Source organism: Delphinapterus leucas, chromosome 5 (genome assembly GCF_059928025.1).
Source record: "Delphinapterus leucas isolate spDelLeu-1000000601 "Yukka" chromosome 5, BTC_Dleu_Yukka2, whole genome shotgun sequence".
In the NCBI taxonomy this organism is placed as follows: Eukaryota; Metazoa; Chordata; class Mammalia; order Artiodactyla; family Monodontidae; genus Delphinapterus; species Delphinapterus leucas.
The window spans coordinates 20,479,404-20,494,736 of NC_143133.1; positions in this window are offsets into that span (position 1 = coordinate 20,479,404).

Consider the following 15,333-nt stretch of genomic DNA (forward strand, 5'->3'; position numbering starts at 1 on the left):
AGACAAGCCTCAAAATACTGTAGCTTGATAAGTATTCAACAAATCGTCCTTAACAACCTAAAATATATTACCTCTATTTTAAAAATAACCACCTATTTTAAGTACAAAATTGGGATATGCCAAATATTTTCCAGCTGCTTGAATATTAGCAAAATAATTGTTTTGATTTCTAGTGGGAACAGCTAAGCAACCACCAATTAAGACTTTAATTAGTAATGAGAAAAATATGGAAGCTGCTGTTTCGTAACATTAACAGTCTGTTACTTTTAGCTTTGATTTTTCATGAATCTTCAAAAAGTAATTTAGGTGTAAGATAAAATTTAGGCAAATAATAATAGGAACCTTCATTTATCAAAAACTCTTTACAGAGGGCAGTTTTAGATAGTTTCATTCTCCACAGGTTCTATACATGATGTGTCATGAAAACACTGGAGGATTTAGAAGAGTCTGGGATTTACAGTCAACTAGGCTATGTGGCTTTAGGAAAATCCGCTACCTCCCCTTGTGCCTCTTTCCCAGTTATAAAATTAAGTGGTGATAGATTTGGATAAGTTGATATTATAGGATACCTTCTATCATGACACATTGTCTTTTGTAGAATTCTATGATTCTAAATTAGAAAGTGTTTCTGTAACTACAAGTGGGACAGGTGTAATTCCTTAACCACTACATTTCCCCTATGTGCTGGCACCACCTTTCATATGGTGGGCGTACATGAGTAGCATTCTTTTTTTTTTTTGCGGTATGTGGGCCTCTCACTGTTGTGGCCTCTCCCGTTGCAGAGCACAGGCTCCGGACGCGCAGGCTCAGCGGCCATGACTCACAGGCCTAGCCGCTCCACAGCATGTGGGATCTTCCCGGACCGGGGCACGAACCCGTGTCCCCTGCATCGGCAGGAGGACTCTCAACCACTGCGCCACCAGGGAAGCCCGAGTAGCATTCTTATGGAGTATAAAGTCACTATGGCTTGGGGAGTATAAGTGGTGGTCCTTATGAAAGGACCACCATAGGAGAAAATATCCCCTCTAAAAATGTGTCATCCAATTCATCAGTGTTAAGATATCAAAACAAAATTTATCATATCTGTATGAAGCATTGTGACACCTGAAACAATTTTTTAAACGGAAGAAAGAGCATGTCCCCAGTGGCCACGTAACCAACCAACTTGGAAGGAGAACTTTAAAATTGACAATATCCCAGAGACCTTCTTATCCTACGTTATAAATACGGTGCCTTTGGAAGGAGAATCAACTTTCTCATATTATTCACAAATATATTATTACAGAGCAATATGCTAGATGGGACTACAGTGAATCAAAGAGTTATTGCAGCTTCTGAAGGTGACGGACTTAACTCTCAGATATTGCTAAATGCCTGGGAAACGCTGGGAGCCAGGCCAAATCAATTTAACCAAGCTTTTATTTTTTAGCAAACTGGGATGGCGGTTTCTATGTAGTCTGGATATACCAGAGAATTCTTTCATGGCCCCAGTGAAATTTGCCTTTTAAAAATTATGGGAAAATTAAACACACATTGTAAAACTTCTATCACTCATAAAGGAAGAGAGAAACCTATTAAAAACAAAGCTCTCTTATTTACTAATGTGTTTAGATTTTAGGAGCATTCAGGTGAACTGAGGACAAGAAAAAAAATTTGTTCTTAATTAACAAAGGAACTAGAAAGCTAATATGAAAGCACCACATTTTCTCCATTAAGCTCCGGGATAGCTGTATTGAGAACAGGGCATTTAGAATACCAAGTATAGACATAGTATCATTGAGGAGGGAGGAATCTCTGAGGACATTTTATTTGAGTTCACTATCTTTATTTTTCAGGTGCCAAAGGAAATTGAATACCAGAGAAATAAAAAGAAAGTTCTCATAGTCGAAACAAATAAGTAATAGAATTGCTTGGACTCCAAAATCCTTACTAGAATATAAATCACCAATTCTTAGGGAAAAGAAGTCACTTACGGATTATTTTCCAAAAGGAAATAAAATTTTTGTCTTATTTATGACTTCAAAGCAACTCATTCTTAAAGACCATTTCAAATTTCGTTAAGACTGTGTGTGTAACCCATAACTGACAACTTCAAACTTGTAAGAAAAAAAAAGTTATGATTATTTTTAGAGACAGAAGGTATTCTAATCTAGGTTTGCATGTACACACAAACTGAGGCTGTTAAGTTCATTAGCCAGTTATTTTAATCTAAAACTATTCAGAATCTATACAAGTTTATAGCCGATGATTTTCCTGGTTAAGTTATAATCAAAGTCTAGATTAATGTTTTAAACATGCATCAGAGGATTAGTGCTGGAAAGGATATACGCATTGATTATTTTAGTTACTCCAAATACACTTGGAAAAGTTGTGATCTTTGTATCCTGAAAAGCCAAATGAAGCAACTTCAAATAAAAAATCACTCAGATGAACTTTAGAGTTTGAAATCAGTTTTAATGGTCTTTAATAGTTTGGGAGATCCAGACACCATTGAAAACACACACTCACACACACACTCACACACTCACACACACACACACACATTTTGAATACAATTCAAGGAATTTGTTGGACCTGAAACCAACAGGAATCTCTTCCAACACATTACTAATGCCTCTTAGAGATCACCTAGTTCAACTATCTCAATTTATAGGTGAGGAAACTGAGGCTCAGCTAAGACTAGAACCCAGATTCCTGTACTCCCAGTTTAATGTTCACTCCAGTTCATTTTAAACACTTCTTCACTCCAGAAGACATGCAGCCGCTCACCCAGAATGTGCACCTTTGTCTCTCTTCACTGGCTGGCTTCAACACAAAAACCAGCATCTAACTTGAAGAACAAGGTCATTTGGAGCATCTCCAGCCACTTCCTTCCCCACTTAGATATGGTGCAAGAGAGATAAAGTCAGCTGGGAACTTGCCTTTGGGTCCTTCCCCCAGCACCAAGCAAAGTGACTGCAGCCCGATTTCAGCTGTACTCTGTTTGAAGTTGTCCACAGGACCTGGGAGACATCAGGGCACACTCGTCATTGTGTTTTTTCCAGAGAGTTTTGGTCAGAAAAATATGCAGTAGCTTGGGATTTGGGTCGTTGTTGTTGTTGTGAAGGTGGGAAATGGGAGAGAGGAGAACAGAGAGAGGAAAAGGAGCATGGAGCAAAGTATAGTTTTATCTAATTTCTTTCTCAAAGTGGTCTGAGAGATCAAGGGAAGTGAGAGATCTAATACAGCTTAATTTTATTAAGGTTTTGGATTCTCTTCTACACACAACCTGACACCGGAAAATTTAATAGATCACTATCCACTCTATTAAAATTGCATCCTGCTATTTGCTAGGAATGGTTGATCATGTATCTGGGTAAGATTTCCTTCATTTCTGTTTCTTTGCATTCCCCTCCCTCAACCTTTGAGAAATAAACTTAGTAATCAAAGTTTAGAGATGAAATTACTTAGAATGGCTTTTCATTTCCACCCTTATACCTCTTTCAAAGATATTTTACAATATTCTTTCAAAGTATAAAATATATAGAAGGCTACTGATTGCCATCACAGAAAAATAATTGGTTCCAAGATGGAAGAGTGCAAGGCCTTAGGGGTGGTTATGTTGCTATATTGTCATTATTCAGATTCTAATGAAGATAATGTGGCATCAAGTGTTAGAGGGGGAAGAGAGTAGTGCCGGGAGGGACACTGCATCCTAGCAAAGGACCGCTTAGAAAACAGAGAGAAGAATGAATGTAACTTGTCATCCCATTGCCCTACAGGGGAGAATTTTCAGAAAAGTGTAAGGTTTTCTGGAAACTTGTTAGAAACTTAGAGTCTAGAAACTTTGAAGCAGGGATACGTCAAGCAGGCTCCCAGGATGTGGACATGTCCCAAGACTCCAGAATTTGAAATAATTTTATGAATTGAGACTAAGGTGTAAAACAAAGAAGTTACAGCAGATGGGTTCTTGTTATGGGTGATGAGATCCAGACAGAACAGTTAAAAAAAAAAAAAATAATAACCATCTTACAACTAAGAGAAGCGGTGAATGCGTTGCTTTGTTTTTGAGTCCAGTGCTATTGTCAGAAAGTGAGCTTTAAGAAGCAATTTCAAAATGTTTCAAGTCTCTCTCTGCTTGTGTAAATACTTGCCAATATTAATATCCAATCAAATTGTCATAATTTGGAAAGGAGCAAATATCCATTTCTTGTCTATAGTTAGGCCTTGGCATAATCTTTCTACATTGTGTAAATAAGCCAGCACAGAATCATATAAACAGTTGTTTTAAGATACACTTGACAAGACTCCCAAATGCCCATATTATTATAATTCTGACAGGATTTTGCTTCTGAGAAAAATTATTTGTAATAAACAGAACCAAGTACATTAATACATAGCAGGGTTAGAGGTTTGACTGTTCAGTCTCATCCCTTCCTATGAAATGAACTCTGACCTATTAAATAAAATTAACATATTGCTACTTTTACCATGCAGGTTGGAAAATTTCCCCAATGCCAAATCAACAAGCAGTTTTTAGAAGCAGTTTGTTACCCTCAAAAGCCACAGAGATGTCACACAGGCCTCTGCATTTGACTGACCAATTTTGTGCCCTTCTGTGGATTCATATGGTTAAAATGCCTGGATTGTGGCTGAACCATTTAAGAGTTATAACCACAGATATAGTTTGCTGTGTGAGCAATTTGCTAAGAGCAACTGGTGTAGTCACAAATATGGCCCATTTCCAATGGTTGTGTTTCCAAGTATCAGAGCAGCCACAAGTAGCCTTAGTGACATTTAAAGTTTCCTGGTGCTTCTGGATGTAGTAAGAACTTTACTTGAGACCAGCAAAGAGGCAAGTGAAACAACTGAGAGAGACAAATAAAGGTACATATATTTTTAAAATAACCAAATAAAATTCAACCAATTTTACTATGGTAAAATGTCATTTTAAAAACATGTTTTTAAGGAAATAACAGACTCTTTTAGCTTGCAGGCCTCTCACTGTTGTGGCCTCTCCCGTTGCGGAGCACAGGCTCCGGATGCGCAGGCTCAGTGGCCATGGCTCACGGGCCCAGCTGCTCCGCGGCATGTGGGATGTTCGCGGACCGGGGCACGAACCCGTGCCCCCTGCATCGGCAGGCGGACTCTCAACCACTGCGCCACCAGGGAAGCCCTCTTTTAGCTATTTTTAATGGTAGTATTGAATATGTCCTTCCTGCCAAATAAAGCTTGCCATGCTTCCTCAAATAAAGAGGCCAAGGTCTAAATTACAGCTTGCCCGATTTTGACTTTTTCCATCATGCACATGATCACGGGTTCTCTTGGCTTATCCACAGGTGATCTTCAGGTATGGAAAAAGATGACAAAGATATGAAAGCAGGGTAAGATTCCAGCACTTACATTTAAATTACTTGCATTTTGTGCAAGTTCCGTTGACTAATGTAAGAGAGCTGGGCTTCAAATACAGCTGTGTGCTGAGCAAACTTCAGTGCTCTGAATACTGAACTCCAATTCCTTTGCCGATTCGATGGGCAAGCATTCCCAAGGCCTGAGTTCAAATGTGCAGATAAATACTCAGTGCTGGAGTTTTTGGTGCCAAAGCATACAAAATACTTACGTTCTGCTATGGAAATCTTGGAAAAACAGAACTTCTGTTTTTAATATCTCTGAGGATTTTAAACGGTTCTTAGACTACTTATTACCTTTCATAAAACTTACTCCTCCTTTAAAAGTCTCTTGGTGGCTTACCTATATTAAAAAAAGGAAAACAATACTCTTTGATTCCACTGAGTTTTCTCTTCTCTATTGAAGATAAACAAGCTAATAAGAGAAAGGACAGCAGTGGAAAGAGTGTAGAAATGGGACTCAGGATGTGTGGTTTTTTTAACTTCTGTGGTCTTGAGCTTTTCTCATTTGTAAAACGAGAAGGGTGATGATCTCTTAAGATTCCTTTTGGTAAAGCAGGGAAACTAACAACTGAGTGCCAGCATGTGAGATACAATTATTTAATCCCCATAACAACTCTGAGATGAAGACATTGCAGTCTCATTGAACAGACAAGGATCCCAAAGAACAAAGAAATTACATAATGTGCTCAGGGTCACAAATTGAATAAAAAATGGATACATCTGGCTCCAAAGGTATGCATCTTTCTATTTCCATTTGTGTGGTGTGAGCTCTAGTGCTTATTAGTGAACTTACAGAATAGAATACATGAGGAGACAATTGATAAAAATGTGGAAAATTTAAAACATATTCAAAGGTTGGCCTGGACATTTATCAACAAATTATCTTTGACATGGATAAATATGAAGAGCTAGAGATAAAAGAGAAATAATTCACAAAGGATCACTAAGTTCCTTTTACTGTGTAGGATTTCTCCATTTAATGATGTCTTATACTATATCACAACAACCTTTCTTTCTATTTGTTTATATATCTCATTATACAGAATTTGCTGTAATGCTTGCATAAGATAAAATGTGTCTGTAATATGATGCCAATAAACCTTTATTTAATGCTTTTGTGTTTTAGCATATAGAGTTATCTGTGGTTGTTTGGGATTTTGTTTTGTACATATTTACTTTCTTTTGTTATAGGTTTTTTAACTGCAGATACTTACTGGGCCTTCAATTATATGCCAGCCCCCAAGCTGAGGTATATTGTGATAATCCACACGACAGTCTTATGAGGTAGATACTATTATTCCACATTTTACTGATGAAGAAGCCAAGGGTCAGAGAGGTTGAGTAACTTCCCCGATATCACACAGCTAATAAGGGCTACAACTCAGTGTCAAATCCAGGGTTATAGATAAAGCCAGTGATGGAAAGGGTGATTCTCATTTCCTGCCTTTGGGAAAGATCCTCTGGCTTCCCATAGAACCCACTGGCACAGATTTACTTTTAAAGTTTGCTGGACTTGTGCTCATTCTACTAAGGACTTACTTTGTGGGCACATTGAGTATTTGATACTGACATTCTCCTGATTCCCTCTCTTACACCTTTGTTCCCATATAAATTTTTCCTATGTACCTGGCATTTAAGAAGCTCACACAGCCACTGCCTGAGTCGCAGGCTGAAAGCTGGTGAACTCTGTGTCCTGCCTGGGGAAAGAGCAGCTGACGACAGGATTGAGTATCGCCTTTGGGGCCAGTGAGTTAGTTGATATGACTTCTTTTGTTGAACTCTTTCCTAGGCAGTGCTAAGGAGAGATGAGGGCTCTGTTGCTCCCTTAGCCCCTCCCCCATTTAAAAAATATTTTTTTCCTAACTGCTAAGGTAGTGTTTGTTATAAAAAGAAAACTACAACAACTAAAAAATTACTCAAACCTATACCATGAAACTTGAACCTTTACTCTAATTCTATTCCCCAATGAAAACTATTTTTAACAATTCTGTTTACATTCCAATACTTTTTCCTTCCCTGTGTATAAACTATTATTACCATTCAGTTTTACAAAATATGGAATTATACTAAACACACAGTTTTGCAACTGGCTTTTTTCATTGAATTTGATATTTGGGCCCACATTCCATGTCAGCTTGATCCCATTTAAACATCCTTTCTTCCCATTCTCCTCAGATATGTAAAATGTGTATCAATATGAACACACAGTGATGGTCTCTGTCAGTTACATGTTAAACCATCCTGAAATTCAGGACTGAACCATCGCTGACCTCTCCTGTGTTCATTGTTGCATACGGGCGTCCTCTCCCAGCAAGTGACAGACTCTCTCCTTGACCTGTAGTCAGGCTGGTCTGAGCTGCCTAGGCTTGGATCTCAGTGTACATCCTGGGACGGCCTGCATAGCCCAGTTTTAGCAAGAATCCTGCTAAGTCAGTTTAACCTAAATCCCCCACCCTGGAATCTGATGACTCTGGACATCTGGCCAAATCTCTCATCCCCTACCACCCACCTCAGATAATATTGTATCACCCCAGCCTGCCTTCAGCAAGAATCCCATTAGGTCAGTTTAGCAAGAATCACCATACTCTCATCATAATTTTTCATCCACTGACTCCCTCCTCCCACCCTGTTCTTTGGCTGTAAATCCCTACTTTACTTTATTGTATCCTGAGTTAAGCCCAATCTCTCCTTGCTGCAAAACCCCATTGCAGTAGTCCCTACACCTATTGCAACAGTCCTGAATACAGTCCACCTTACTATCTGAACAAGTATCAGAATACATTTTTTTAGCACAAGTAAACTACTTCCAGACCTTGTCTTCATCTTCAGCCTTGTCAGTATCTCTGTGGGAGTGCTCACCCACCATGTGGAATACTGCTTAGGGGTTCATGCACACATGATACCCACAATCAGGCAAATATATTCAAATGTAAGTTCAAAGGAAATGTTTCTAAAGCCCAGTTGACATGATTGTTATATTCACATTTATATTTAACACTCTTGGGAGGATCTGTGTTTCTGATCCACACTACTCAAGTTGACATTGGCAAGGAAAGCTGAGATTCTACGTAGAAATTGTCCCTGAGTCCACGTGACACAGAAGTTGGGTTAAAAGCAGGTCATTCCCTGGCTTCTCTTTTATGATCACCCTCATAAACCTCTACCCCACCCCAGCCACTTAATACCATGAGAGCAAGGAACCAAGTCCTTTCAATCAAAGCTTCAGTCTACATGTGTCTTGGATCGTAATCAGTTTCCCGGGAGGGGTGAGAATAGTGAGGCAGGAAAGTCTCTTATCTATTCACCCAGCGCTCCCAAACAATTCTGTCAGAGATGGAAACGACACACATCTTCAAGCCACCCTGAGGCTTTCTCCTTTGCAGGCAGCTCTTTGGAGCGTTCAGGTAGGGGGCTGAACGGCAGGCACCAACGAGGGCAGAGACTGGTTCAGTATCTGGATCCTCTCGGGGTTAAATGTCATGACACTCTTCTCTGACAAGAGCTTGAGCAAATACCTTTAAAATTCCCATTTCATGCTCATTACAAATTCAGGTTAAATGAAGTAACCATAAAAAAGTAAAATGAAACTACTCTCAAGGGATCTATAGAGGACTGAACTAAGAATTGGAAAGTACTTTTAAAGACTATATAATAAAAATGATTATTGCATTTTGGGTAAGATAAAATACAGATAAAATACAAAGTTAATGCCAACATCTGGTTTGTAGTACAAGTCCTGATTTTACATGTATTTACAAAAATTATGTATATTTTATATAAATACACAGAGAATATAAAGTTATTTACAAAACCATATATAGACTATAACCATAAAATATAAAATATGCTTTCATGTCCCAGAATGAGAATGTCTTCTAATTTTTCTTTCTCAGACTGCCTTTGTCTGGTTTTCTTATAAAGGTTTTCTTTGCTTCACAAAATTGATTGGAAAGCTTTCCTTCTCTCTCCACCCTCAGGAACAATTTGTATACTATTAGGAGTTATTGGTTTCTTGAATACTTGATAAAACACACCTGTGAACCATCTGGTTCTATTATCCTTTGGAGCGTTGTGACTATTTTATTTATTTACTGATAGTATTCTCTCAAGTTTTCTATTTTATCTTAAATCAAAAATTTATATTTTCTTTAAAATTTGTCATTTTACTTAAATTTTCAAATGCACTGCTCCAAATTTATTCATAGTAGTATGTTCTTTAAATATTTTACATACTTTTAATTTTATTTCCTTTATTATTTTTAAATTATTTGTCTTATTTTCTTAAATCTTCCCGAGAGCTTGTCAATTGTTTTCTTTTTCTCAAAAAAAGCAGCTTTTGGTTTTATTATTACTCTTTTAAATTGTTTCTTTGTTTTATGTTTTGTTAATTTCTAATGTTATCTCTATTGCTTTCCTCCTTCTGCTTTCTTTGCATTTAATTGCATGAGTTGATCACTTAGCTTAAATATTTTCACTTTTTTATTTTCTAACTGTACAGTTTAATGTATGCAAATTTTAAGAAATCATCTAGGAGGCCAGGGGATCCCAAAAGGGAATACAGATTTTGGCCAGAGGATCTAATTGTATTACAAATGCATGTGAAACCACACCACTGAAGGGGATGGTTTTGCTGAGGGCGGGCGGGAGGGGAGGGAATTGCTGACCTAAGTAACTTTGGAAATGAAATGGAATTTGTAAAACTAAGAGCAAAAGAAACTTACATGAGCACTATAGTCCAGTTGACAAAGTTGTTTCCCATGGGGGTAAGTATTAACAATTCTGGTACTGCTATAAGTATATACTGGAATTGTACAATTGGGTAAATGTATGGCAGATGGGGGAAGCCGGTTTTTCACCATTGGATTGGGAGATTACTGATAAACAAGGAGAGGAGGCTACAGTGATCCATGTGATGGTGATGAAATAGAGTTGGAGATGCCAGTATAAACTCATATTTAGAATAATATAAATACAGATGGTTATGTATAGAAAAGTTTATCAATACGTGTATATACACGGATTAGTATACACACATGTATTTCTATGCTCTGTCAATGAGAGAGTGTAGAAGTAGTGACACCCCAGTAGCAATAAACACAGCTCTCACCCAGATCTTGGTTTCTGTCTTAGTGAAACAGAACAGAACCCTATGGTCCCTGCCCCTCATGTCCTCAGCCTGCCTTTTGTCTGTGGAAAAACTTTAGCTAAAGAAGAAGTTTAATCAGAGAAGTGAGAAAATGCAGAAACAAAGGAAAACAGTCCAACAAGACTAAATAATAATACTTTAGTCATGAAGCAAAGTCAAGGACCTTTAGTTCCTCTTCAAGGGCTATAGATAATATTCCGAGCCACATCCTGTGAGCAGTCGCATAGATACTGAAACCCCTCACCAGGTGGAAGCAGTTAACTACATGATGACCAGACTGCAGCCATGACATAAGCTGCCACGATTCTGATGACTGTGAGAGCTGACTGTGCTGTTTCTGTATGTAGCCCCCTCCCTCCATCGATAAAACTCTTGCCGACATCTGAACTACAGCATTTTCCTTTCCACCAACTTTGCCTCTTTATTGGCTTTTGAGCAGCGAGCAGCTGGACCCCACTTTCAGGAACAGCTTTTGAGTCCAACATGGGGCTGTAGCGCTCTCGTGACATCTGGCTCCCTGGGGGTTTCCCGAGCCGCAGCCATGATGAGACGCCTGGGCTGGATGGCCGCGAGGAGTCTGCTCCTCATGGCTCGCTGGCCCCGAGAGGGAGATTTTGGGGGACATTCGTAGGAGCTGCTGAAGCCATTTGTTTCCGGGATTCTCCCTGTTTCTCCCTTGCTCGGCACTGGTTGCCAGCTTACACTTTTCCTTGGGGGAACGGAAACGTGCATCTGGACCAGCTGATGAGCTCCAAGACCGAGTAAGTCCACCGGTGTGCACCCGGGCAAACTTCACTTTTGAGCCCTGAGTGTCATTTGGGCATTTTGCCAATTGGTTCTGATGTGTGTCTGACCTTGAAGGCCATTTGTGTTGGGGAGGTGTTTGTTTGGGACTCCTCTTAGAGCAGGGGTCCCCAAGCCCCGGGCCACAGACCAGTACCAGGCCGCAACCTGTTAGGAACCGGGCTGCACGGCAAGAGGTGAGTGTAGGGCAAGTGAGCGAAACTTCATCCGCCGCTCCCTGTCACTCGCGTTTCTGCCTGAACCTTACCCACACCCCCCTCTCCTGCCCACCCCCGCCCCGCCCGCGGAAAAATTGTCTTCCAGGAAACCAGTCCCTGGTGCCAAAAAGGTTGGGTACCACTGTCTTAGAGGATTTGTGACAGTTCTGTCTTCTGGTGTGTCAATGTGTATTCCGTTTGTGTGGTTGGTATTCTTGTATTTTATAAAATGAGAAATTCAGGTTCTGTTCATGAGAAAGATTTTAGCTATGAAACTATGACTAAAGAAAAAGAAAGATAATTTGTTTAAGCACTGTGTGGCCACCAACATTATCCTTCCAACTCCAGAGAAAATTGGTTAAAATGAAACTCTTCTGAAACTCCCAAACTGGTTCTTTTTGCATATGCAGTTATAGAAAGCCGGCTTGATAAAATACTTTTTGCAGAATTCTGACTCTGAGAGAATAAAAATATTGCTAGGAGAAAGCTTAAAGTTAACTCTCATCATGTCCTTGAAATATAAACACAACACACTTTGCCTGAGACCCTCAGGCTTCAACCTTGGGTTAATTAGTAGAACTTCAAGCCAGAAAAAAAAAAAAAAAAAAAGAAGAAAGAGGGTTTGGGTTTATTAAACATGTATCTTGTATCACATTAAAAAGAGATATTGTGCTATGAGAAAAATGTATGTTTTTAAAGGTTATAAAATATGTTCTTAAGTTTGCCAATCAAAAAATGCTGGTATGACAGTTCAATTACTTGTTTCTTGGTTTTGTTAAGGTTTTCAAGGATTAAAATTTTTAATACATAAAAATGATAAGGGAAGTATTTCTGTATGTAAAGCAAATAGGACATGTTTTGCCGGCGAGAGAAGATATAAATACTGGAGACATTTTTGTTGAGGGGGAAAAGAAGGAGAATAATTTTGTCCTAGGTCTGGTTACTTATGTATGGAGAAAATAAGGGACAAGTTAATATGGATCCAGAAAGTAATAAAATGTTTGTGAAAAAGGAACTTTGAGAAAAGAATTTTGTATGTTGTCAGGATTAAGATTAGATTGAATTTAATTAGGTAGATGAATTTTGTTACTAGCAGTAAACTGATGCAAGATTGAATTTGGTTTTCTCTCTATGGGAAGAAAACAAAGTTTTCCTGGAATACTGAGCTGCTTTTGTTAACAGATTGTAAGTTTCTTTCTCTAGCTAACTGAGTTTTCCAGAGGGCCCCTGAGGCATCTCAGAGAAAAATATTAGTAAGAAATTTTAAAAACTCTAATGGAAACCTATTGTTTTACTTCTAACCATACTTTTGACTCCAATGTTCAAGATGAAAAAATTGTCTACTGACAATTTATACTGAATATAACTACTTATGATGTGTATCACTTCTGGCTTTAAGTTTACTGCTTGAAGCACATGTACAAAGTCTGTGTGACAATTGGGTATAACTGATAAAATGTATAGCCTATAAAATGTTTCCCCATCAGCATACCTCTTTATACTTGTATGTTATGTCTGATTGATTTTCCCCCAAAATAAATGACTAGGCAAACATATAAACAAATAAGTAGGCCTAGTACTGACGGACATGAATGGAGCCACTGAGTGGAAGCTGAGCCACTCTGGCAATGCTGGAAAAATATATTAATTATCAGTGCTTTCTATGAAAAGATTTACAATTAAAAGGGGAAAATGATGGACGAAATTTTCACTTATTGAGGTATGGGGAAGTCATTCTGGCTTATACATGATTTAATTTGAAATTTAGGCTAACAAAAACATCCTGTTTGTGGCCTATTAAGTATATATTGTACACCTGCTTTAACCATTAAGAAAAAAAATTCAGAGAACAATACAAAGATGAATTTTGATTATTATTCTCATTGTAATAGGTCAACTCATTTTCAAATGTTTGTCTAGGTACTATGACAAAGTAATCGAAGAGAGAGGTAATGTTTTCAGAATAGAAAATATTGATACCAAGCTTGGAACTTGAGATTTGTTCCAACTCTGTGTGCATTCCCCAAATTAGGCAGCATTACCCCCCATTTCAGCAGAAACTAGCCAGAGCGGTCATCGTCCCATTCCCTCAAAGAGCTGGGAAAAATTGAAATAAAAATGGAAACTAAAACCAAGTTCCTCTGCCTAGTTTATGAAATGGAACAGGATCCTGTGGTCCTTGCCCCGCACATCCTCAGCCTGCCTTTTCTCTGTGGAAAAACTTTAGCTAAAGAAGAAGTTTAATCAGAGAAGTGAGAAAATGCAGAAACAAAGGAAAACAGTCCAACAGACTAAATAATAATACTTTAGACATTAAGCATAGTCAAGGACCTTTAGTTCCTCTTCAAGGGCTATAGATATATTCCAAGCCACATCCTGTGAGCTGTCTTAGAGATACTGAAACCCCTCACCAGGTGGAAGCAGTTAATTGCGTGATGACCAGGCTGTAGCCATGACATAAGCTGCCACGATTCTGATAACTGTCAGAGCTGACTGTGCTGTTTCTGTATATAGCCCCCTCCCTCCATCGATAAAAGCTCTTGCCGACATCTGAACTAAAGCAACTTTCCTTTCCACCAACTTTGCCTCTTTACTGGCTTTTGAGCAGTGAGCAGGCAGCCCCCAATTTCAGTAACATTAGTCTGTCTGGGCTGCTATAAGAAAATATCATACTTGGTAGCTTATAAACACTTAAATTGATTTCTCACAATTCTGGAGGCTCTTAAGTTCTGGAGCCCTCTTAAGGCTTGCAGACTGCCAACTTCTTGCTGAGTCCGCACATGGAATGAGCTAACTTTCTGAGGCCTCTTTTATAAGGACACTAATCCCAGTCACGTGGGCTCATGACCTAATCTTTCTTTTTTTGTTTTTTAACATCTTTGTTGGAGTATAATTGTTTAACAGTGGTGTGTTAGTTTCTGCTTTATAACAAAGTGAATCAGCTATATGTATACATATAACCCCATATCTCCTCCCTCTTGAGTCTCCCTCCCACCCTCCCTATCCCACCCCTCTAGGTGGTCACAGAGCACCGAGCTGATCTCCCTGTGCCTTGTGGCTGCTTCCCACTAGCTATCTATTTTACTTTTGGTAGCGTATATATGTCCATGCCACTTGCTCACTTTGTCCCAGCTTACCCTTCCCACTCCCCGTGTCCTCAAGTCCATTCTCTATGTGTGCATCTTTATTCCTGTCCTGCCCCTAGGTTCTTCAGAACCATTTTGTTTTTCTTTTTTAGATTCCCTATATATGTGTCAGTGTACGGTATTTGGCTTTCTCTTTCTGACTTACTTCACTCTGTATGACAGACGCTAGGTCCATCCACCTCACTACAAATAACTCAGTTTCGTTCCTTTTTATGGCTGAGTAATATTCCATTGTATATATGTGCCACATCTTCTTTATCCATTCATCTGTCGATGGACGTTTAGGTTGTTCCATCTCCTGGCTATTGTAAATAGAGCTGCAATGGACATGATGGTACATGACTGTTTTTTTTTTAATTTTAATTATGGTTTTCTCAGGGTATATGCCCAGTAGTGGGATTGCTGGGTCATATGGTAATTCTATTTTTAGTTTTTTAAGGAACCTCCATACTGTTCTCCATAGTGGCTATATCAATTTACATTCCCACCCACAGTGCAAGAGGGTTCCCTTTTCTCCACACTCTCTCCAGCATTTATTGTTTGTAGATTTTTTGATGATGGCCTTTCTGACTGGTGTGAGGTGATACTTCATTGTAGTTTTGACTTGCATTTCTCTAATGATTAGTGATGTTGAGCATCCTTTCATGTGT